This window comes from Achroia grisella, unplaced genomic scaffold (genome assembly GCF_030625045.1).
Source record: "Achroia grisella isolate CSIRO2021 unplaced genomic scaffold, CSIRO_AGI_Agris_v1 utg642, whole genome shotgun sequence".
NCBI classification, from domain to species: domain Eukaryota; kingdom Metazoa; phylum Arthropoda; class Insecta; order Lepidoptera; family Pyralidae; genus Achroia; species Achroia grisella.
Genome location: NW_026712979.1, coordinates 5,705,699 through 5,733,110, shown reverse-complemented (window position 1 = coordinate 5,733,110; position 27,412 = coordinate 5,705,699). Strand labels below are relative to the sequence as shown.

Sequence of the window (27,412 nt, the reverse complement as noted above, 5' to 3'; positions counted from 1 at the left end):
ACTTCTGAACAATTTCGAGCGGAAGTCCATTTATAGCAATCGGTTTCGGACGAATGCGATCATTAAAAATTATCTTGATTTTGCCTAAATTCATCTGGAGACCGATACGTTGGGACGACCTAGCCAGGCCATTTAGCATCTGTGATAACAATGCCAGCCATGATAACAATGTCGTTAGCAAATCGGAAGTGAGAGATGTTCTCACCGTTATTATTAATGCCGTATTTTTTCCACTTCAGTATTCTAAACATATTCTCCAGCGCAGTTGTAAACAACTTAGGGGATATAACATCCCCTTGTCTTAAGCCATAACATAGGTGGATATGCTTAGTGCGCTGGTTTTGTCCTTGGACGGTTATTGTAGCTGGGTTATAAAGGCATCTCAGCACTTCGATGTATCGCCAGTGTACATAGAGAGTTTGGTTATACCATTTTCATCTGAGGATTTTCCATTTTTTTTTTTTTATTTATTTAGGTCACCAACAAGGTTTACACCAACACTGTTACATAATTTTTGAGGGCTTAACGCGTCGATCTTAAATAAGCCGTCGAGTTTCTCTCTCAAAAGTCTAATACTTTTCCTTGTACGCCTCATCTCACAAAATTTTGTGCCTTCATCCTCGAGGACATCTATTATTATCTCGAGTTTGTGGTCAATACCCCTGTAGTTTCTAAAACAGCAAATCGATTTTTCACTTTAAATTAGAATGCTTTAGAAACAACAATGGTTTGAAGCATATTTGGCAGGAGTGTCGTCTTCATCAGACGTATTCTTTCCAACATAAGATATTCAGCGAACTACGTAATAATCTGTGATCGCTTCCGGTTTTAAGTTCCCAGTTATCACAGAGATATCTCTGAATATGCGCTTACTATCCGTTAAAATGAATTCGATCACGTTTTCTGGCAAACAGTCAGATCGCTGCCAAGTCCAGTTTCGTTGAGGCTGTTTCTTGCAGATAGTATCAAAGTAAACCCTCCGCTTTTTTAAATAATAATATAATAAATAAATAAATCAACTCTTTTCTCTCCAGAAAGTTGACAAGCATTTGCCCGTATGATTACCAAAACCATGTGGCCCATACCAAATCTAAGGCAATATCTCACAGTTAATACGAGATACGAGAACCTATTCGACTTACTAGAGATTTCAACATAATTATTTATTAGGGGTTTATAGACCCTTGCTCTGCCGTTACCATGATCGCCGCCTTGGCCAGCAATAGTAGAGTGATCCAGAACTAGGGGCCATGATTGTATAGGGCTTCTCAAGGAATGCATATGCACATAATCGTCACACTGGGCACGCGAGTTGGCGATTGCAATATATAGTTTCTCGCACCGATGACGCTACTACCCGTCATCAGTCTACAATATTTGGTATAATGTAAATTATTATATTATACATAATTGAAGGTTAAGTAATGTTAAATTATCTGAAGAAAGCTACTCCGGATGTGTTATATTATATCGGAATATTAATTATACCACTTGTACTTAATATTACAAAAAAATATCGTTTATCTATCTGTCTTTACCTATTTTATCTGGGAGGGTGTTATATACAGATTATTAATGTCAATTATAATACCTTCTCTTGTAGTGCTATTAGATTCTGAAATGTTACAACAATCATTTTAATAGAGAATTGAAATATTTTATTTACTTGTAATGAACTTGAAATTAACACGCATTGAATTAGTCATTTATCTAAGATGAAATTACTAAATGTATATTAATAATAATAATAATGTAATATTATGTGAACATAAATCCAGTGGATGTTTTGTTAGCCTCTGCAATGCTAGATCGTTATTTGTAAGTGGCAATTAAAATATTTTCAGTACCAACAACGAATTTAAATAGACGCAAATCGAGTTATTCTGTTGTTTATATGGGCTGATATTTTATTAGATTGAAATTAAATTATGTGGTCTTACCTCCTACGGTTTGTTGTGGAGGTTCTGGAATATTAGGGCAATAGTTTTAGTTGAAGTGTAAAATAACATAGATACTTACAATAAATAACAAACAGACACGGTTTGATTAGTCAGTCATTTAGTCAGTCATATATCTAAGAGGGTGTTATAAACAGTTTATTAATGTAATGTAAAATTAAGTGACTATACCTCCTCCAGTTGTGCTATTAGACTCTGAAATGTTACAACAATAATTTTAATGGAGAGTTTAAATATTTTATTTAATTGTAATGAACTTGAAATTAACACGTATTAAATTAGTCATTTATCTAAGATGAAATTACTAAATGTGTATTAATAATAATAATGTAATATTGTGTGAACATAAATCCTGCGGCTGTGTTATTAGCTTCTGCTATGCTAGATCGTTATTTGTAAGTGGCAATTAAAATATTTTCATTATCAACAACGAATATAAATAGACGAAAATGGAGTAATACTGTCGCATATCTTGGATGATATTTTAGAAAAGTTGATTGAAATTAAATTATGTGGTCTTACCTCCTCCGGGTTGTTGTGGAGGTTCTGGAATATTAGAGCAATAGTTTTAGTTGAAGTGCAAAATAACAGAGATACTTACAATACATAACAAACGGACACGGTTTGATTAGTCAGTCATTAGTCAGTCATATATCTAAGAGACTTGTTATATACAGTTTATTAATGTAATGTAAAATTAAGTGACTATACCTCCTCCAGTTGTGCTATTAGACTCTGAAATGTTACAACAATAATTTCAATAGTGATTCGAAATAAATTACTTGTAATAAAATTAAAAAAAATTAAATAATAAATAAAATTTAACAATTTACTTGTAATGAATTTGATATTGACACGTGTTGAATTAGTCATATATCTGAGATGAAATTATTAAAAGTATATTGATGTCACATTCTGTCACCAATTTAAGGAGGTGTGTGTACATGTCCCATTTGGGTTAAGGTCTAGGACCTACTTTGTCGAGATTCTGGGAGCTTGAAATTGAAGAGACGATTGTAAAATAACATGTATACTTACAATAAATAAAAAATGGACGTTTGATTAGTCAGTCATATATCTAAGATGGTATTATAATCAGTTTATCAATGTTAAATTATGTGACTATACCTTGTCTAGTTGTGCTATTAGACTCTGAAATGTTACAACAATAATTTTAATTTTAATAACTATGTATAATATTGTATAATCTGTCTGTGGGGTAAAACCCCACAGACAGATTATACATACAGATTTTGTAATGATAATTAATTATTATAAAAACTCTCCAAAGCACGTAGGTACATTTGAGGGACGCGGGAATGCCTAAGGTGCAGGACGGTGTGCGTGTTGTTTCTCGTTCCTTTTGTCTACATTTATATTGACCATCTTAACTGTCTGAAAGTCGATCAATGGTGAAAGAGCGTTTGTGTTCAGGCAGCTATACATATCAGCAGGCTTTTCCTTTTAATCTGAGCAGTAGCATATACATTAAAAGTTATATATACTCAAAATACGTAAATATCAATGAACGGATTATGGCCGGGTATTCACTAATAAGTCTTTTTCTTTTAGGAGTCGAGCAGTGACCATTTTGATGTAGCCAGTAATTTATCTAAGAGGACATTATTAAAAGTCTATCAATGTCTAATCGTGTGAACTTACCTTGTGTGGTTGTGAGATTAAACACTGAAAAGTTACAATATTAATAAAATTAATTGGTATTTAAAATATTTTATACTTATAATAAATATTTTTTTAATAAATTTAAATTACTCATAATTTATCTAAGGTGATATTATTAAAAGTTTATTAATGTCAAATTATATAAACATACCTCCTTGCATTGTACTATTAAACTCTGAAATATTATAATGTTAATTTTAATTGATATTTGAAATAATGGGAGTACTTTCAATAATAAAGTTGACGCATCGTGAATTAGTCTGTCGTTTACCTATGGTGATATTATTATAACTTTCATCATCATCATCATTATCATCAGCCCACTACAGTCCACTGCTGTACTTAAGCGTATTCCAAGCCACGACTTTGGGCACATTCTTCACTCCTTCTCATTCAGTTGTTATCTGCAACCCTACGTATGTCGTCGTTCCGCCTAGCTGCGAGGGGTCCAACGCTACGTTTTACGCTAATTTGCGGTTTTTTCTCTAGAACATATCTACTCCAACAAGCAGCCCACTCCTACTTCAACATACAAATACGAAAAGCTATGTCGGTAACCTTAGTTTTCTGGTGAGTTCCTTCGTTTCGGATTTGTTTCCTCAGAGAAACTTGAAATATAGCTCTTTCCATATGTGCTCGTTGAACGACATTGAGGCGGTGAACCAGTCGTATCAATAGTATTCATGTTTCGGCTCCGTAAGATATAACGGATAGCACGAATTAGCACCTTAAGGCTTTGTGAAAGAAACGACAAGAAGACTTTAGGGAGTTTCCCAGAAGCTGCCCAGTTGTATCCATCTCTTGGCATCCTCTCAAAATTTAACTAATTTAGCGTTTGCTCTATGTAAATATACTTCTGAACAACTTCGGAAATCCATTTATAGCAATCGGTTTCAGACGAATGTGATCATTGAACATGATCTTGGTTTTGCCTAAATTCATCTGGAGACCGATACGTTGGGACGACTTAGCCAGGCCATTTAGCATCTGTTGTAGATTCTGCAGCGATTCAGCCATGATGACAATGTCGTTAGCAAATCGGAAGTGAGAGATGTAATGTGTTTTATTGATGCCGTATTTTTTCCACTTCAGCATTCTAAACATATCCTCCAGCGCAGTTGTAAACAACTTTTTTTTTTTCCTTTTAGATCTTGCAATCAGTCACATGGACTATAAGCAAATGTGGTGTTCCGTCTGTAACAGGTAGAGTGTCGCTCTCAGTAGAACAGCTCCTCGCTCTTAAAAAGTCAGTCCTGTCTGACTATCTTGGTCAAATATATCACGCCTTTTCTTTAATCAGCGCAAGTTTTCAGGTATTGTAAGTTGCCCAGTAAATTTATTTGGGTGCCTGTGTAGTCGTGATTTGTATTTGTTGCTGTGGTCATTAATTACATCCTTAACCATGGGGATATCAAGTAGTTTGTGGATCTCAATTGTTTTTATAAACCATGGTGCATCCGAAAGTTGTTTCAATATATAGTTTTGAACTCGTTGTATTGTCATTATGTTGGAGTCAGCAGAGCCCCATAGTTGTATCCCATATGTCCAGATTGGCGTAAACATTGCCTTGTAAATGAGAAGTTTGCTATCGATAGCCAATCTTGAAATTTCAAACAGCTTAGACATGACAGGCAGTAAACTAATTGGTCTATAAGAAGCAACCTCATGAGCCGGTTCACCAGGTTTGTGTATCATTATGATTTCAGATACTTTCCACAAGTCTGGATAATGTCAACAACTTAGAGGATATAACATCCCCTTGTCTTAAGCCACAACCTAGGAGGATATGCTTAGTGCGCTGGTTTTATACTTGGACGGTCATTGTTGCAGCGATGACAGCGAGTGCCAGCCAGTTGCCAGTCGATATAGCGAGTTTGGCATCGTTGAAGTGACTCCAGAACAGACTAGGACTCGAATAAATCATGGCTATCTCCTAGTCGAAGAAAGCTAGCACAGAGGTTGGTTATACTTTTCTGTTTTCTCACAACAAGACAAGCTGTTGCTTGCTGCTGTTGAATGTAATAACTCTTGAAAACAGTTTCTCTATATGGATTAGCAATCAGACGTTGATAGTTCTTCAGTAGGGCTTTATCTCCATTTTTGAAGAACAAACTAATAATGGCCCTACTCCATGCCTGTGGAGTTCTTTCAGTGACGAGAACAGAGTTGAAGAGTTCCTGGAGTACTGCAAGTACAGGAATATCACCAGCCTTTAGATGCTCAGTGGTTATCCCATTTTCATCTGAGGTTTTTCCATTTTTGAGGGCTTATCCAGTCTATCTTTAATATGCCGTAAAGTTTCTCTCTCTATAATACTTGTATGCCTCATCTCGCAAAATTTCGTGCCTTCATCTTCGAGGACATCTATTATTGTCTCGAGTTTGTGATCAATACTGCCTGTGGTTTCTAAAAAAGCAAATCAGTTTTCCACTTTAAACTGGAATGCTTTAGAAACATCAATGGTTTGAAGCATATTTTGCAGGAGTGTCGACTTCATCAGACGTATTCTTTCCAGCTTAAGATATTCAGTGAACCACATACTAATCCGTTCCGGTTGTAAACACAGTTACCACAGAGACATCTCTGAATATGCGCTTACTATCCATTAAATTAAATCGATTACGTTTCCTGTCAAACAGTCAGATCGCTGCCAAGTCCAGTTTCGTTGAGGCTATTTCTTGAAAAATGGTATCAAAGTAAACCTTCCGCTTTTTTAAATAAATACATAATAAATAAATATATAAACTCTATCCAGAAAATTGATAAGCATTTGCCCCGTCTGACTACTGCTACCTAAAATATGTGGTCCATAGCAAATCTAAGGCTACATCTCACAGTTAATATGAGATACGAGAACCTATTCGACACACTGGAGATTTCAACATGATTATTAATTAGGGGTTTTTAGACCCTTGCTCTGCCGTTACCATGATCGCTGCCTTGGCCAGCAATAATAGATTGGCCCGGAACTACGGACATGATAGTATAGGACCTCTCACGGAATGTATATGCCCATAATCGCCACATTAGGCACGCGAGTTGACGGTCGCAGTATACAGATTCTCGCACCGATGATGGTACTGCCCATCATCAGTCTATCATATTATATATATAATATAATGTAAATTATTATATTAATATTAAAAGTTAATTAATGTTAAATTATGTGAAGAAAGCAACTCCGGATGTGTTATATGATATCGGAATATTAATTAAACCACTTGTACTTAATATTAGAAAAAATATATAGTCTATCTATCAGACTTTACATATTTTATCTGGGACGGTGTTATAAATAGATTATTAATGTCAATTATAATACCTTCTCTTGTAGTACTATTAGATTCTGAAATGTTACAACAATCATTTTAATAGAGAATTAAAATATTTCATTTACTTGTAATGAACTTAAAAATAACATGTGTTGAATTAGTCATTTATCTAAGATAAAATTATTAAAAGTAAATTAATGTCACATTATGTGAACCGGAGGTTGTATCCTCCGGTTGTGTTATTAGCCTCTGCAATGATAGATCATTACTTGTAAGTGGCAATTAAAATATTTTCATTATCAACAACGAATATAAATTGACGAAAATGGAGTTATATTGTCGCATATGTTGTTTGATATTTTGGAAAAGTTGATTGAAATTAAATTATGTGGTCATACCTTCTCCGGTTTCTTGTGGAGGTTCTGAAATATTAGAACATAAGTTTTAGTGGGAGTCAAAAATAATGTGTATATTTAAAATAAAGAAAAACGGACGCGGTTTTATTATTCAGTCATATATCGAAGAGGATGTTATAATTTGTTTATTAATGTTAAATTATGTGATTATACCTTGTCCGGTTGTGCCATTAGACTCTGAAATATTACAATCATATTTTCAACAGTGATTCGAAATTTACATGTAATGAATTTGTAATTAACACGTGTCGAATGAGTCATTTATCTGAGATGAAATTATTAAAAGTATATTAGTGTCATATTATGCGAACATACATCTCTGAATGTGTTATTAGCCCCTTCAATGATAGATTGTTAGTTGTAGGTGTCAATTAAAATATTTTCATTATCAACAACGAATTTCAATAGTCGAAAATGGAGTTATACTGTCGCATATGTTGATTGATATTTTGGAAAAATTGATTGAAATTAAATTAAGTGGTCTTACCTTCTCCGGTCTGTTCTGGAGGTTCTGAAATATTAGATCATAAGTTTTAGTGGGAGTCAAAAATAACATGCATATTTAAAATGAAGAAAACCGGACGCGGTTTTATTAGTCAGTCATATATCGAAGAGGATGTTATAAATAGTTTATTAATGTTAAATTATGTGACTATACCTTGTCCGGTTGTGCCATTAGACTCTGAAATATTACAATCATATTTTCAACAGTGATTCGAAATTTACATGTAATGAATTTGAAATTAACACGTGTCGAATGAGTCATTTATCTGAGGTGAAATTATTAAAAGTATATTAGTGTCATATTATGCGAACATACATCTCTGAATGTGTTATTAGCCCCTTCAATGATAGATTGTTAGTTTTAGGTGTCAATTAAAATATTTTCATTATCAACAACGAATTTCAATAGACGAAAATGGAGTTATACTGTCGCATATGTTGATTGATATTTTGGAAAAGTTGATTGAAATTACATTATGTGGTCTTACCTTCTCCGGTCTGTTCTGGAGGTTCTGAAATATTAGATCATAAGTTTTAGTGGGAGTCAAAAATAACATGCATATTTAAAATAAATAAAAAACGGACGCGGTTTTATTTGTCAGTCATATATCTAAGAGGTTGTTATTCATAGTTTATTAATGTTAAATTATGTGATTATACCTTGTCCGGTTGTGCCATTAGACTCTGAAATATTACAATCATATTTTCAACAGTGATTCGAAATTTACATGTAATGAATTTGAAATTAACACGTGTCGAATGAGTCATTTATCTGTGATGAAATTATTAAAAGTATATTAGTGTCATATTATGCGAACATACATCTTCTGAATGTGTTATTAGCCTTTTCAATGATAGATTGTTAGTTGTAAGTGGCAATTAAAATATTTTCATTATCAACAACGAATTTCAATAGACGAAAATGGAGTTATACTGTCGCATATGTTGTTTGATATTTTGGAAAAGTTGATTGAAATTAAATTATGTGGTCTTACCTTCTCCGGTTTCTTGTGGAGGTTCTGAAATATTAGAACATAAGTTTTAGTGGGAGTCAAAACTAATGTGTATATTTAATATAAAGAAAAACGGACGCGGTTTTATTAGTCAGTCATATATCGAAGAGGATGTTATAAATAGTTTATTAATGTTAAATTATGTGATTATACCTTGTCCGATTGTGCCATTAGACTCTGAAATATTACAATCATATTTTCAACAGTGATTCGAAATTTACATGTAATGAATTTGAAATTAACACGTGTCGAATGAGTCATTTATCTGAGATGAAATTATTAAAAGTATATTAGTGTCATATTATGCGAACATACATCTTCTGAATATGTTATTAGCCCCTTCAATGATAGATTGTTAGTTGTAAGTGTCAATTAAAATATTTTCATTATCAACAACGAATTTCAATAGACGAAAATGGAGTTATACTGTCGCATATGTTGATTGATATTTTGGAAAAATTGATTGAAATTAAATTATATGAACATACATCTTCTGAATGTGTTATTAGCCTTTTCAATGATAGATTGTTAGTTGTAAGTGGCAATTAAAATATTTTCATTATCAACAACGAATTTCAATAGACGAAAATGGAGTTATATTGTCGCATATGTTGTTTGATATTTTGGAAAAGTTGATTGAAATTAAATTATGTGGTCATACCTTCTCCGGTTTCTTGTGGAGGTTCTGAAATATTAGAACATAAGTTTTAGTGGGAGTCAAAAATAATGTGTATATTTAAAATAAAGAAAAACGGACGCGGTTTTATTAGTCAGTCATATATCGAAGAGGATGTTAGAAATAGTTTATTAATGTTAAATTATGTGATTATACCTTGTCCGGTTGTGCCATTAGACTCTGAAATATTACAATCATATTTTCAACAGTGATTCGAAATTTACATGTAATGAATTTGAAATTAACACGTGTCGAATGAGTCATTTATCTGAGATGAAATTATTAAAAGTATATTAGTGTCATATTATGCGAACATACATCTTCTGAATGTGTTATTAGCGCGTTGAATGTTCTATTGTTTTTTGTAATTGTGAATTAAAATATTTTCATTATCAACAACGAATTTCAATAGACGAAAATGGAGTTATACTGTCGCATATGTTGATTGATATTTTGGAAAAGTTGATCGAAATTAAATTATGTGGTCTTACCTTCTCCGGTTTCTTGTGGAGGTTCTGAAATATTAGATCATAAGTTTTAGTGGGAGTCAAAAATAACATGTATATTTAATATAAAGAAAAACGGACGCGGTTTTATTAGTCAGTCATATATCGAAGAGGATGTTATAAATAGTTTATTAATGTTAAATTATGTGATTATACCTTGTCCGGTTGTGCCATTAGACTCTGAAATATTACAATCATATTTTCAACAGTGATTCGAAATTTACATGTAATGAATTTGAAATTAACACGTGTCGAATGAGTCATTTATCTGAGATGAAATTATTAAAAGTATATTAGTGTCATATTATGCGAACATACATCTTCTGAATGTGTTATTAGCCCCTTCAATGATAGATTGTTAGTTGTAAGTGTCAATTAAAATATTTTCATTATCAACAACGAATTTCAATAGACGAAAATGGAGTTATACTGTCGCATATGTTGATTGATATTTTGGAAAAATTGATTGAAATTAAATTATGAAATTAAATTATGATAGATTGTCTTACAATTAAAATATTTTCATTATCAACAACGAATTTCCGGTTATATTGTCTATGTTGTTTGATATTTTGGAAAAGTTCTGAAATATTAGAGGTTCTGAAATATTGGAACATAAGTTTTAGTGGGAGTCAAAAATAATGTGTATATTTAAAATAAAGAAAAACGGACGCGGTTTTATTAGTCAGTCATATATCGAAGAGGATGTTATAAATAGTTTATTAATGTTAAATTATGTGATTATACCTTGTCCGGTTGTGCCATTAGACTCTGAAATATTACAATCATATTTTCAACAGTGATTCGAAATTTACATGTAATGAATTTGAAATTAACACGTGTCGAATGAGTCATTTATCTGAGATGAAATTATTAAAAGTATATTAGTGTCATATTATGCGAACATACATCTTCTGAATGTGTTATTAGCCCCTTCAATGATAGATTGTTAGTTGTAAGTGTCAATTAAAATATTTTCATTATCAACAACGAATTTCAATAGACGAAAATGGAGTTATACTGTCGCATATGTTGATTGATATTTTGGAAAAATTGATTGAAATTAAATTATGTGGTCTTACCTTCTCCGGTCTGTTCTGGAGGTTCTGAAATATTAGATCATAAGTTTTAGTGGGAGTCAAAAATAACATGCATATTTAAAATGAAGAAAACCGGACGCGGTTTTATTAGTCAGTCATATATCGAATAGGATGTTATAAATAGTTTATTAATGTTAAATTATGTGATTATACCTTGTCCGGTTGTGCCATTAGACTCTGAAATATTACAATCATATTTTCAACAGTGATTCGAAATTTACATGTAATGAATTTGAAATTAACACGTGTCGAATGAGTCATTTATCTGAGATGAAATTATTAAAAGTATATTAGTGTCATATTATGCGAACATACATCTTCTGAATGTGTTATTAGCGCCTTCAATGATAGATTGTTAGTTGTAAGTGTCAATTAAAATATTTTCATTATCAACAACGAATTTCAATAGACGAAAATGGAGTTATACTGTCGCATATGTTGATTGATATTTTGGAAAAATTGATTGAAATTAAATTATGTGAACATACATCTTCTGAATGTGTTATTAGCCTTTTCAATGATAGATTGTTAGTTGTAAGTGGCAATTAAAATATTTTCATTATCAACAACGAATTTCAATAGACGAAAATGGAGTTATATTGTCGCATATGTTGTTTGATATTTTGGAAAAGTTGATTGAAATTAAATTATGTGAACATACATCTTCTGAATGTGTTATTAGCCTTTTCAATGATAGATTGTTAGTTGTAGGTGTCAATTAAAATATTTTCATTATCAACAACGAATTTCAATAGACGAAAATGGAGTTATACTGTCGCATATGTTGATTGATATTTTGGAAAAATTGATTGAAATTAAATTATGTGGTCTTACCTTCTCCGGTCTGTTCTGGAGGTTCTGAAATATTAGATCATAAGTTTTAGTGGGAGTCAAAAATAACATGCATATTTAAAATGAAGAAAACCGGACGCGGTTTTATTAGTCAGTCATATATCGAATAGGATGTTATAAATAGTTTATTAATGTTAAATTATGTGATTATACCTTGTCCGGTTGTGCCATTAGACTCTGAAATATTACAATCATATTTTCAACAGTGATTCGAAATTTACATGTAATGAATTTGAAATTAACACGTGTCGAATGAGTCATTTATCTGAGATGAAATTATTAAAAGTATATTAGTGTCATATTATGCGAACATACATCTTCTGAATGTGTTATTAGCCCCTTCAATGATAGATTGTTAGTTGTAAGTGTCAATTAAAATATTTTCATTATCAACAACGAATTTCAATAGACGAAAATGGAGTTATACTGTCGCATATGTTGATTGATATTTTGGAAAAGTTGATCGAAATTAAATTATGTGGTCTTACCTTCTCCGGTTTCTTGTGGAGGTTCTGAAATATTAGAACATAAGTTTTAGTGGGAGTCAAAAATAACTTGAATATTTAAAATAAAGAAAAACGGACGCGGTTTTATTAGTCAGTCATATATCGAAGAGGATGTTATAAATAGTTTATTAATGTTAAATTATGTGATTATACCTTGTCCGGTTGTGCCATTAGACTCTGAAATATTACAATCATATTTTCAACAGTGATTCGAAATTTACATGTAATGAATTTGAAATTAACACGTGTCGAATGAGTCATTTATCTGAGATGAAATTATTAAAAGTATATTAGTGTCATATTATGCGAACATACATCTTCTGAATGTGTTATTAGCCCCTTCAATGATAGATTGTTAGTTGTAAGTGTCAATGATAGATTGTTAGTTGTAAGTGTCAATTAAAATATTTTCATTATCAACAACGAATTTCAATAGACGAAAATGGAGTTATATTTCATACATGTAGGCTGATATTTTAGAAAAGTTGATTGAAATTAAATTATGTGGTCTTACCTTCTCCGGTTTCTTGTGGAGGTTCTGAAATATTAGAACATAAGTTTTAGTGGGAGTCAAAAATAATGTGTATATTTAAAATAAAGAAAAACGGACGCGGTTTTATTAGTCAGTCATATATCGAAGAGGATGTTATAAATAGTTTATTAATGTTAAATTATGTGATTATACCTTGTCCGGTTGTGCCATTAGACTCTGAAATATTACAATCATATTTTCAACAGTGATTCGAAATTTACATGTAATGAATTTGAAATTAACACGTGTCGAATGAGTCATTTATCTGAGATGAAATTATTAAAAGTATATTAGTGTCATATTATGCGAACATACATCTTCTGAATGTGTTATTAGCCCTTCTTCAATGATAGATTGTTAGTTGTAAGTGGCAATTAAAATATTTTCATTATCAACAACGAATTTCAATAGACGAAAATGGAGTTATACTGTCGCATATGTTGATTGATATTTTGGAAAAATTGATTGAAATTAAATTATGTGGTCTTACCTTCTCCGGTTTCTTGTGGAGGTTCTGAAATATTAGAACATAAGTTTTAGTGGGAGTCAAAAATAATGTGCATATTTAAAATAAAGAAAAACGGACGCGGTTTTATTAGTCAGTCATATATCGAAGAGGATGTTATAAATAGTTTATTAATGTTAAATTATGTGATTATACCTTGTCCGGTTGTGCCATTAGACTCTGAAATATTACAATCATATTTTCAACAGTGATTCGAAATTTACATGTAATGAATTTGAAATTAACACGTGTCGAATGAGTCATTTATCTGAGATGAAATTATTAAAAGTATATTAGTGTCATATTATGCGAACATACATCTTCTGAATGTGTTATTAGCCCCTTCAATGATAGATTGTTAGTTGTAAGTGGCAATTAAAATATTTTCATTATCAACAACGAATTTCAATAGACGAAAATGGAGTTATATTGTCGCATATGTTGATTGATATTTTGGAAAAGTTGATTGAAATTAAATTATGTGGTCATACCTTCTCCGGTTTCTTGTGGAGGTTCTGAAATATTAGAACATAAGTTTTAGTGGGAGTCAAAAATAATGTGTATATTTAAAATAAATAAAAACGGACGCGGTTTTATTATTCAGTCATATATCGAAGAGGATGTTATAATTTGTTTATTAATGTTAAATTATGTGATTATACCTTGTCCGGTTGTGCCATTAGACTCTGAAATATTACAATCATATTTTCAACAGTGATTCGAAATTTACATGTAATGAATTTGTAATTAACACGTGTCGAATGAGTCATTTATCTGAGATGAAATTATTAAAAGTATATTAATGTCATATTATGCGAACATACATCTTCTGAATGTGTTATTAGCCCCTTCAATGATAGATTGTTAGTTGTAAGTGTCAATTAAAATATTTTCATTATCAACAACGAATTTCAATAGACGAAAATGGAGTTATACTGTCGCATATGTTGATTGATATTTTGGAAAAATTGATTGAAATTAAATTATGTGAACATACATCTTCTGAATGTGTTATTAGCCTTTTCAATGATAGATTGTTAGTTGTAAGTGGCAATTAAAATATTTTCATTATCAACAACGAATTTCAATAGACGAAAATGGAGTTATATTGTCGCATATGTTGTTTGATATTTTGGAAAAGTTGATTGAAATTAAATTATGTGGTCATACCTTCTCCGGTTTCTTGTGGAGGTTCTGAAATATTAGAACATAAGTTTTAGTGGGAGTCAAAAATAATGTGTATATTTAAAATAAAGAAAAACGGACGCGGTTTTATTAGTCAGTCATATATCGAAGAGGACGTTAGAAATAGTTTATTAATGTTAAATTATGTGATTATACCTTGTCCGGTTGTGCCATTAGACTCTGAAATATTACAATCATATTTTCAACAGTGATTCGAAATTTACATGTAATGAATTTGAAATTAACACGTGTCGAATGAGTCATTTATCTGAGATGAAATTATTAAAAGTATATTAGTGTCATATTATGCGAACATACATCTCTGAATGTGTTATTAGCCCCTTCAATGATAGATTGTTAGTTGTAGGTGTCAGTTAAAATATTTTCATTATCAACAACGAATTTCAATAGACGAAAATGGAGTTATACTGTCGCATATGTTGATTGATATTTTGGAAAAGTTGATTGAAATTAAATTATGTGGTCTTACCTTCTCCGGTCTGTTCTGGAGGTTCTGAAATATTAGATCATAAGTTTTAGTGGGAGTCAAAAATAACATGCATATTTAAAATAAAGAAAACCGGACGCGGTTTTATTTGTCAGTCATATATCGAAGAGGATGTTATAAATAGTTTATTAATGTTAAATTATGTGACCATACCTTGTCCGGTTGTGCCATTAGACTCTGAAATATTACAATCATATTTTCAACAGTGATTCGAAATTTACATGTAATGAATTTGAAATTAACACGTGTCGAATGAGTCATTTATCTGAGATGAAATTATTAAAAGTATATTAGTGTCATATTATGCGAACATACATCTTCTGAATATGTTATTAGCCTTTTCAATGATAGATTGTTAGTTGTAAGTGGCAATTAAAATATTTTCATTATCAACAACGAATTTCAATAGACGAAAATGGAGTTATATTGTCGCATATGTTGTTTGATATTTTGGAAAAGTTGATTGAAATTAAATTATGTGGTCATACCTTCTCCGGTTTCTTGTGGAGGTTCTGAAATATTAGAACATAAGTTTTAGTGGGAGTCAAAAATAATGTGTATATTTAAAATAAAGAAAAACGGACGCGGTTTTATTATTCAGTCATATATCGAAGAGGATGTTATAATTTGTTTATTAATGTTAAATTATGTGATTATATCTTGTCCGGTTGTGCCATTAGACTCTGAAATATTACAATCATATTTTCAACAGTGATTCGAAATTTACATGTAATGAATTTGTAATTAACACGTGTCGAATGAGTCATTTATCTGAGATGAAATTATTAAAAGTATATTAATGTCATATTATGCGAACATACATCTTCTGAATGTGTTATTAGCCCCTTCAATGATAGATTGTTAGTTGTAAGTGTCAATTAAAATATTTTCATTATCAACAACGAATTTCAATAGACGAAAATGGAGTTATACTGTCGCATATGTTGATTGATATTTTGGAAAAATTGATTGAAATTAAATTATGTGAACATACATCTTCTGAATGTGTTATTAGCCTTTTCAATGATAGATTGTTAGTTGTAAGTGGCAATTAAAATATTTTCATTATCAACAACGAATTTCAATAGACGAAAATGGAGTTATATTGTCGCATATGTTGTTTGATATTTTGGAAAAGTTGATTGAAATTAAATTATGTGGTCATACCTTCTCCGGTTTCTTGTGGAGGTTCTGAAATATTAGAACATAAGTTTTAGTGGGAGTCAAAAATAATGTGTATATTTAAAATAAAGAAAAACGGACGCGGTGTTATTAGTCAGTCATATATCGAAGAGGACGTTAGAAATAGTTTATTAATGTTAAATTATGTGATTATACCTTGTCCGGTTGTGCCATTAGACTCTGAAATATTACAATCATATTTTCAACAGTGATTCGAAATTTACATGTAATGAATTTGAAATTAACACGTGTCGAATGAGTCATTTATCTGAGATGAAATTATTAAAAGTATATTAGTGTCATATTATGCGAACATACATCTCTGAATGTGTTATTAGCCCCTTCAATGATAGATTGTTAGTTGTAGGTGTCAGTTAAAATATTTTCATTATCAACAACGAATTTCAATAGACGAAAATGGAGTTATACTGTCGCATATGTTGATTGATATTTTGGAAAAATTGATTGAAATTAAATTATGTGAACATACATCTTCTGAATGTGTTATTAGCCTTTTCAATGATAGATTGTTAGTTGTAAGTGGCAATTAAAATATTTTCATTATCAACAACGAATTTCAATAGACGAAAATGGAGTTATATTGTCGCATCATACATCTTCTGAATGTGTTATTAGCCTTTTCAATGATAGATTGTTAGTTGTAGGTGTCAATTAAAATATTTTCATTATCAACAACGAATTTCAATAGACGAAAATGGAGTTATACTGTCGCATATGTTGATTGATATTTTGGAAAAATTGATTGAAATTAAATTATGTGGTCTTACCTTCTCCGGTCTGTTCTGGAGGTTCTGAAATATTAGATCATAAGTTTTAGTGGGAGTCAAAAATAACATGCATATTTAAAATAAAGAAAACCGGACGCGGTTTTATTTGTCAGTCATATATCGAAGAGGATGTTAGAAATAGTTTATTAATGTTAAATTATGTGACTATACCTTGTCCGGTTGTGCCATTAGACTCTGAAATATTACAATCATATTTTCAACAGTGATTCGAAATTTACATGTAATGAATTTGAAATTAACACGTGTCGAATGAGTCATTTATCTGAGATGAAATTATTAAAAGTATATTAGTGTCATATTATGCGAACATACATCTTCTGAATATGTTATTAGCCTTTTCAATGATAGATTGTTAGTTGTAAGTGTCAATTAAAATATTTTCATTATCAACAACGAATTTCAATAGACGAAAATGGAGTTATACTGTCGCATATGTTGATTGATATTTTGGAAAAGTTGATTGAAATTAAATTATGTGGTCTTACCTTCTCCGGTTTCTTGTGGTGGTTCTGAAATATTAGAACATAAGTTTTTGTGGGAGTCAAAAATAATGTGTATATTTAATATAAAGAAAAACGGACGCGGTTTTATTAGTCAGTCATATATCGAAGAGGATGTTATAAATAGTTTATTAATGTTAAATTATGTGATTATACCTTGTCCGGTTGTGCCATTAGACTCTGAAATATTACAATCATATTTTCAACAGTGATTCGAAATTTACATGTAATGAATTTGAAATTAACACGTGTCGAATGAGTCATTTATCTGAGATGAAATTATTAAAAGTATATTAGTGTCATATTATGCGAACATACATCTTCTGAATGTGTTATTAGCCCCTTCAATGATAGATTGTTAGTTGTAAGTGTCAATTAAAATATTTTCATTATCAACAACGAATTTCAATAGACGAAAATGGAGTTATAGTCGCATATGTTGATTGATATTTTGGAAAAATTGATTGAAATTAAATTATGTGAACATACATCTTCTGAATGTGTTATTAGCCTTTTCAATGATAGATTGTTAGTTGTAAGTGGCAATTAAAATATTTTCATTATCAACAACGAATTTCAATAGACGAAAATGGAGTTATATTGTCGCATATGTTGTTTGATATTTTGGAAAAGTTGATTGAAATTAAATTATGTGGTCATACCTTCTCCGGTTTCTTGTGGAGGTTCTGAAATATTAGAACATAAGTTTTAGTGGGAGTCAAAAATAATGTGTATATTTAAAATAAAGAAAAACGGACGCGGTTTTATTATTCAGTCATATATCGAATAGGATGTTATAAATAGTTTATTAATGTTAAATTATGTGATTATACCTTGTCCGGTTGTGCCATTAGACTCTGAAATATTACAATCATATTTTCAACAGTGATTCGAAATTTACATGTAATGAATTTGAAATTAACACGTGTCGAATGAGTCATTTATCTGAGATGAAATTATTAAAAGTATATTAGTGTCATATTATGCGAACATACATCTCTGAATGTGTTATTAGCCCCTTCAATGATAGATTGTTAGTTGTAGGTGTCAATTAAAATATTTTCATTATCAACAACGAATTTCAATAGTCGAAAATGGAGTTATACTGTCGCATATGTTGATTGATATTTTGGAAAAATTGATTGAAATTAAATTATGTGGTCTTACCTTCTCCGGTCTGTTCTGGAGGTTCTGAAATATTAGATCATAAGTTTTAGTGGGAGTCAAAAATAACATGCATATTTAAAATAAAGAAAAACGGACGCGGTTTTATTAGTCAGTCATATATCGAAGAGGATGTTATAAATAGTTTATTAATGTTAAATTATGTGACCATACCTTGTCCGGTTGTGCCATTAGACTCTGAAATATTACAATCATATTTTCAACAGTGATTCGAAATTTACATGTAATGAATTTGAAATTAACACGTGTCGAATGAGTCATTTATCTGAGATGAAATTATTAAAAGTATATTAGTGTCATATTATGCGAACATACATCTTCTGAATATGTTATTAGCCCCTTCAATGATAGATTGTTAGTTGTAAGTGTCAATTAAAATATTTTCATTATCAACAACGAATTTCAATAGACGAAAATGGAGTTATACTGTCGCATATGTTGATTGATATTTTGGAAAAATTGATTGAAATTAAATTATGTGAACATACATCTTCTGAATGTGTTATTAGCCTTTTCAATGATAGATTGTTAGTTGTAAGTGGCAATTAAAATATTTTCATTATCAACAACGAATTTCAATAGACGAAAATGGAGTTATATTGTCGCATATGTTGTTTGATATTTTGGAAAAGTTGATTGAAATTAAATTATGTGGTCATACCTTCTCCGGTTTCTTGTGGAGGTTCTGAAATATTAGAACATAAGTTTTAGTGGGAGTCAAAAATAATGTGTATATTTAAAATAAAGAAAAACGGACGCGGTTTTATTATTCAGTCATATATCGAAGAGGATGTTATAAATAGTTTATTAATGTTAAATTATGTGATTATATCTTGTCCGGTTGTGCCATTAGACTCTGAAATATTACAATCATATTTTCAACAGTGATTCGAAATTTACATGTAATGAATTTGTAATTAACACGTGTCGAATGAGTCATTTATCTGAGATGAAATTATTAAAAGTATATTAATGTCATATTATGCGAACATACATCTTCTGAATGTGTTATTAGCCCCTTCAATGATAGATTGTTAGTTGTAGGTGTCAGTTAAAATATTTTCATTATCAACAACGAATTTCAATAGACGAAAATGGAGTTATACTGTCGCATATGTTGTTTGATATTTTGGAAAAGTTGATTGAAATTAAATTATGTGGTCTTACCTTCTCCGGTCTGTTCTGGAGGTTCTGAAATATTAGATCATAAGTTTTAGTGGGAGTCAAAACTAATGTGTATATTTAATATAAAGAAAAACGGACGCGGTTTTATTAGTCAGTCATATATCGAAGAGGATGTTATAAATAGTTTATTAATGTTAAATTATGTGATTATACCTTGTCCGATTGTGCCATTAGACTCTGAAATATTACAATCATATTTTCAACAGTGATTCGAAATTTACATGTAATGAATTTGAAATTAACACGTGTCGAATGAGTCATTTATCTGAGATGAAATTATTAAAAGTATATTAGTGTCATATTATGCGAACATACATCTTCTGAATGTGTTATTAGCCCCTTCAATGATAGATTGTTAGTTGTAAGTGTCAATTAAAATATTTTCATTATCAACAACGAATTTCAATAGACGAAAATGGAGTTATACTGTCGCATATGTTGATTGATATTTTGGAAAAATTGATTGAAATTAAATTATGTGAACATACATCTTCTGAATGTGTTATTAGCCTTTTCAATGATAGATTGTTAGTTGTAAGTGGCAATTAAAATATTTTCATTATCAACAACGAATTTCAATAGACGAAAATGGAGTTATATTGTCGCATATGTTGTTTGATATTTTGGAAAAGTTGATTGAAATTAAATTATGTGGTCATACCTTCTCCGGTTTCTTGTGGAGGTTCTGAAATATTAGAACATAAGTTTTAGTGGGAGTCAAAAATAATGTGTATATTTAAAATAAAGAAAAACGGACGCGGTTTTATTAGTCAGTCATATATCGAAGAGGATGTTATAATTTGTTTATTAATGTTAAATTATGTGATTATATCTTGTCCGGTTGTGCCATTAGACTCTGAAATATTACAATCATATTTTCAACAGTGATTCGAAATTTACATGTAATGAATTTGTAATTAACACGTGTCGAATGAGTCATTTATCTGAGATGAAATTATTAAAAGTATATTAGTGTCATATTATGCGAACATACATCTCTGAATGTGTTATTAGCCCCTTCAATGATAGATTGTTAGTTGTAGGTGTCAATTAAAATATTTTCATTATCAACAACGAATTTCAATAGTCGAAAATGGAGTTATACTGTCGCATATGTTGATTGATATTTTGGAAAAATTGATTGAAATTAAATTAAGTGGTCTTACCTTCTCCGGTCTGTTCTGGAGGTTCTGAAATATTAGATCATAAGTTTTAGTGGGAGTCAAAAATAACATGCATATTTAAAATAAAGAAAAACGGACGCGGTTTTATTAGTCAGTCATATATCGAAGAGGATGTTATAAATAGTTTATTAATGTTAAATTATGTGACTATACCTTGTCCGGTTGTGCCATTAGACTCTGAAATATTACAATCATATTTTCAACAGTGATTCGAAATTTACATGTAATGAATTTGAAATTAACACGTGTCGAATGAGTCATTTATCTGAGATGAAATTATTAAAAGTATATTAGTGTCATATTATGCGAACATACATCTTCTGAATGTGTTATTAGCCTTTTCAATGATAGATTATTAGTTGTAAGTGGCATTTAAAATATTTTCATTATCAACAACGAATTTCAATAGACGAAAATGGAGTTATACTGTCGCATATGTTGATTGATATTTTGGAAAAGTTGATCGAAATTAAATTATGTGGTCTTACCTTCTCCGGTTTCTTGTGGAGGTTCTGAAATATTAGAACATAAGTTTTAGTGGGAGTCAAAAATAATGTGTATATTTAAAATAAAGAAAAACGGACGCGGTTTTATTAGTCAGTCATATATCGAAGAGGATGTTATAAATAGTTTATTAATGTTAAATTATGTGATTATACCTTGTCCGGTTGTGCCATTAGACTCTGAAATATTACAATCATATTTTCAACAGTGATTCGAAATTTACATGTAATGAATTTGTAATTAACACGTGTCGAATGAGTCATTTATCTGAGATGAAATTATTAAAAGAGTATTAATGTCACATTATGTGAACATACATCCTCCGAATGTGTTATTAGCCCCTGCAATGATAGATTGTTAGTTGTAGGTGTCAATTAAAATATTTTCATTATCAACAACGAATTTCAATAGACGAAAATGGAGTTATACTGTCGCATATGTTGATTGATATTTTGGAAAAGTTGATTGAAATTACATTATGTGGTCTTACCTTCTCCGGTCTGTTCTGGAGGTTCTGAAATATTAGATCATAAGTTTTAGTGGGAGTCAAAAATAACATGCATATTTAAAATAAATAAAAAACGGACGCGGTTTTATTTGTCAGTCATATATCTAAAAGTTGTAAATTTATGTGGCTATATCTTCTTCAGTGGTGTTATTACACTCTGAAATATTACAACTATAATTTTAATAGTGTCTTGAAATGTTTAGGGTTCTTAAATTAAATTTCAATGTTCTCTTATTTATTGTTCTATCTTTTATTTATCTAATGTGCCATTTATTGTTTGCTGATGTTATTAATAATGTTATGTTACTGTACCTCCTTTATTCTCCTTGGGACAGTACTATACTGGTCTAATTTAACACTCAATCAGATGAGACTAACAAGTCGTGTAAACGATGGAAAGCCATAATTGGAATTTAGAATATGTTTAGTGCTTGTAATGATTTGAAATTTACGTAAGTTTTATTAGTAATTAGTTAAAGGACATGCTCGTACCTCCTTCGGGCTTTTTAGGGGACTCTGCAATACAAAAACTTTGATTAGAATTGAGCATGATAATGTAATTTATATACTTGTGCAGTGCAGGTCGCTTGTCAAGACATGCCGCACTTACCGATGTCACGGCCTTGCCATCGTTAAGGTGCCAAGTCTACTTGAGCCGACTGGTATTGCAAGAGACGATGGCAAGAGACCGGACGGTATGAGTTTGATTCCATGGAAGATGGAACGGGTGCTGGTATGAGATAGAACCTGTTCAGACACGCTGGCCCTTTCCCATGGACATGGAAACAACAACAAAGCTGGTTCGGCTTGTGAAACTGGCAAATAGTCTAGTCTAGGCTCCCAATATGATTTTGTCCCATTCGGTGTTGAAATCTTTGGTCCTTGGGGTCCTAGCGCTATAAGGCTTATCTAGGAGACCGAGGAGCTGGCAGATACCTCGGACAAAGAATTACTATAGTATAGCTATTCAAAGGGGAACGCTGCCAGTATCTTCGGAACCTTGCCTTTAATAATTTAGTATTTTAGTTATTATATTATATTTTTTAACCTTATTAGCATTTTAGGTTAATAATGTTAGTTAGTTATCTTTTAAATTAATTAAGTGAGTATTTATATAATCAATATCAATAGTAATTTAACGTTTAGTAAGACTATAGACATGCAATATTAAAGACAAAGAATATTAATCTCTTCTCAATTTGATCACACATTTTAATAAATTAACAAAAGATTATGCGTATATGTGTCAATAACGTGGTGGTGGGTATAATGTTTCTTTAGAATTTATTAAACAATTTAAAAAGAAATATTGGAATTTGGCACTATAATCTATAAACAGTATTTTTTCAGTGCCAGTAAATTTATAATTTAATTGTTGTTTCATTAATAATCGAAAATATTCTCTTATTAATGTACACTAAGTGATACATTTATAAATTAAATAATATAATATTGCGGTTGGTTGAACATACCCGCAGTCGGCGCACTGACGCCTGTAAAATTGCAACATATTAAATGATCATAATTTAGAAATCTACAAGATAAGTAAGATTAATGAAATTGAAAGGTCTTAAGGTATCAAGTGGTAACACATGAGGGATACTAGTGCAAATTAGTAATACTTGTCGTATTGTTTATGTTTACAGGCGACTGTAAATATAAACAATTCAAGTGGGCCGTTTGTGGCGACGTCAATGCAATTTCAGTAATATTTCATAAGAAACAATTATGATTTTCACTTACCACTACTGGCAAATGCAGATGCGCTAGCTAAAAAATTAACAAACACGCATAAACATAAATAGTCACATTTTATATCAAAGCAAAACTAAGGTCTTAAAATAAAAGAAAAGAGATACGTAACAAGAAATGTTGTGTACATTAGACTAAACTAAACTGTTTTCAATACCTCACGCACCTTACTTGATCTGACTCTGAGTAACTTTTTTTATTTCCACGAATGATAATCGACATGGTATTCATTGACCAATTTGACTACATAAAAAAAGTCAGAGTTTAGTGTTGCATTTATAAACAGAAAAGGTTCTGTAAAAAAACGAGGGTTCTGTGAAAATTGCGAGGACATTATACTTTTTTTTATTATTATCTCATGTTTACGAATAAATTACATTGAAAGAGACCTAAGCAAGGTCTAAAGGTCTAAGCCTAAATAGTACTAAGGTATACTAAAAACGATTTTAAAAGATTATTTAAAATATGTACCAGTTGTATATCTTGACTTTTCATCTAAATTGAAATAGCTAGGCAAAATGAAACATTGTTACAGTGAAAAAATGTAAAATGGACAATATCCATGAACAAAATAGGTTTTGTCATTGTAATTTTAACTTTGAATCTTTAATGTCGTCTCGGCTCCATTTTGGAAGAACACTTTCTTCGAATTTATAGGATTCAACTAATCGATTCTACTTTTTTAGACACTTACCTTGAGCTATCCCTGTGGAAAGGATATGTTTATTTATTACTATGTGTTAAGATTATAGCAAATTTTGTCAGGCCTTACTACTTCATTAAGATAACAAAACAGGTGATATGTATAATATTATACAAGCTGAGATTGTTTATAGTACGAAATAAATTAAATATGTAGATACATTAAGATTGTTAAAGACTGCCAAAAATAATTCTGTTTTATGAATTAGTTTTTGTTGATTAATGATTATAATTACACTCTAATGAATTTAAAGATTGATCGAAAAGTATGATATTTTCCCGTATGTCATTAAACCGCAGCTGCTCGCCCGCAGTTGTCAAAAACACTCTGTTGGTATCAGTATATATTAAAAAAATAAAATAAAATGCGTTTCACCTGGATATTAGTTCTAAGGTACAGGCTCTATGTTAGTTTAACACACGTAAAAAAGGTAACGAAAATTAAATGTATGTCATTTATATACTAGTCGTCCTAATAATAAGAAGTCAATTTTGATATGTGTTTTTTATGTATCGAAATAAATAAATAGATAAATGACTCACCATTGCCGCCTCCGGAAAATGCTGTGTATTAAAAAAAAAAAACAATAAAATTTTATACTTTTTATTATTACAAACAATAAACTTTGCTAATAAGAAAGTATACTTTTTATGTATAATTGGAATGGCATATATTATAATATTAATAACATTAATAATAATTAATTAACATTATAGCTATGTTTTATCCATTCTTGAACTTTTACTTTTTGATGTGCTTAAGGACAATTTTTTTAGTGAACTTGAAGAGATGTATTTTATAATAAAACGGTGACCTACCGCGATTTCGATACTTATATGTATTATATAAACTACTTGAAAGAAATTCTCGAAAATATAGTGAAAACCACATCAATTTCCGTTGCGTAGTTTTGAAGTAAACAGCGAATTTCTACTATTAATAAAATATTATTATAATTTAGAAAAAAGATCCACTTTAGATTAGCCTCAGTTTCTACATGATACTTTTATGGAAAATGACAAATAAACATCGCCTATAGTTTTAAGAATAATCCATGGTTATTTGTGTTACCCAAATGGCATTCCATTTCTGAGGACTAACAAATCCTAATTAACAAAGCTCACAGTAAGTTATCATTTTTTTTGTATTTAACTATTTTTCGCTGATATAAGAATATATCAGCGAAGTATTGCTTACTTATTTTTTTTTAATTAGGAGCTATAGAGTTATATATCAGTTATAGAGTTATATATCAAATGTTCAACAACATTATTATTTTCTTTAAATAAAGAAAATAATAATTATGTTATTAAAGCCTGTTATAAGAAGTTAAGTGTTTTTAAATAGATATACCTATTGGGTCTATTTCGAAATGTCAGGTGGATATTATTTTATCTGTGATACCATAGAATGTGTATTCGTATTGTTATAAACAGGACAAGCGCCTATAAGTTTTAGGACCAGGCAATAATATGATGGTAATTTAGCGTTTATATATGTATATATATGTACATATATAGGGTCATATCTATAGTATATGATATTTATTGGCTCACCTTGAGCTGATGACAGTGCTGTAAAAAGTTAGAGGTAGAGGATTTTATTAGATTATTAGTATTTTTACATAAAAATAGTTACTGCACGTACGCAGTAGTAGGTCGAAATCTAGTCAAAATAGATAAAAACACTCATTTTTAATATCGAAAAAAAAGTCTAAGTTAGCGATAGCAGTTAGCTATCGCTAACTTAGACTTTTTTTTTGTAAATACATACATAATATTTATATTATACCTTATACCCAGACCGATACAAACAATCATACTCATGAATACAATTTTTTTAACTATGAGAGGAATCGAACCCTCAACCTTCAGAAGTAAAGCGGTGAGTTAAACCTCTAAACCCCAAGGTCATTTGAATGACAGCCCATCTGATGGCAAATGGTGACAGTTGCCTATATTCAGATTCGGGTAGTAGTAGTATATACAGTAACTGGTATAGTTTTCTGCTAATAACTGCTTATAGTGCTGAACAATATGTATAGAGAGTTGCACAAAAATATTTACTTATATGGAATTCACGAAAGTGATATCCTAGTTAATTATAAACTATTTATTCTAATATTTCTGGCTTCTACAACATATGTATTTTAAATACGTTATATTTGTCTTAGTAGTAAGTAGGCTTTTTATAAACAAAATATACTTGTATCAAAAAAGCGCCTGTAAAATAATTATGGCAAAATGAATTTCCAGAATATTGCAGGCGTCTAATTACTATATACTTAAAAGTAATGTAAGTATGTAATATTTTTAGTTTTCTAATTTATTAGACACTTACCTTGAGCTATGCCTGCGGAAAGCATGTATATTATTTATTTATTATTATGTATTATGTATTAAGATTATAGCAAACTTACGACTTCCTGGCTTAATAACGAAACTTATTTATTATACAGGACATACTATAGGATGAAATTGATTATCATACGAAAAAAATCAAAATAAAAGTATGTAACATTAATGTTATTTAAAACTGATATATATAAAAAAACTGAATTCACTTAAATAAAATGACCTCAAATAAATTTAAAAATTGACTAAAACTATGATTCCTGTCCGTTTTCATTAAACCGCAGTCGGCTTCATTGCGATAGCAAAAACATCTATAGGTACCTGTAGGTT

The 27,412-nt window shown here is 30.4% G+C and overlaps 1 pseudogene; it reads right to left on the bottom strand.

Moving 5' to 3' along the window:
- Window positions 1–119: 119 nt before the first annotated feature.
- LOC131849542 (uncharacterized) lies at window positions 120–27,093 on the bottom strand (annotated as a pseudogene).
- Between the last annotated feature and the right edge of the window lie 319 nt (window positions 27,094–27,412).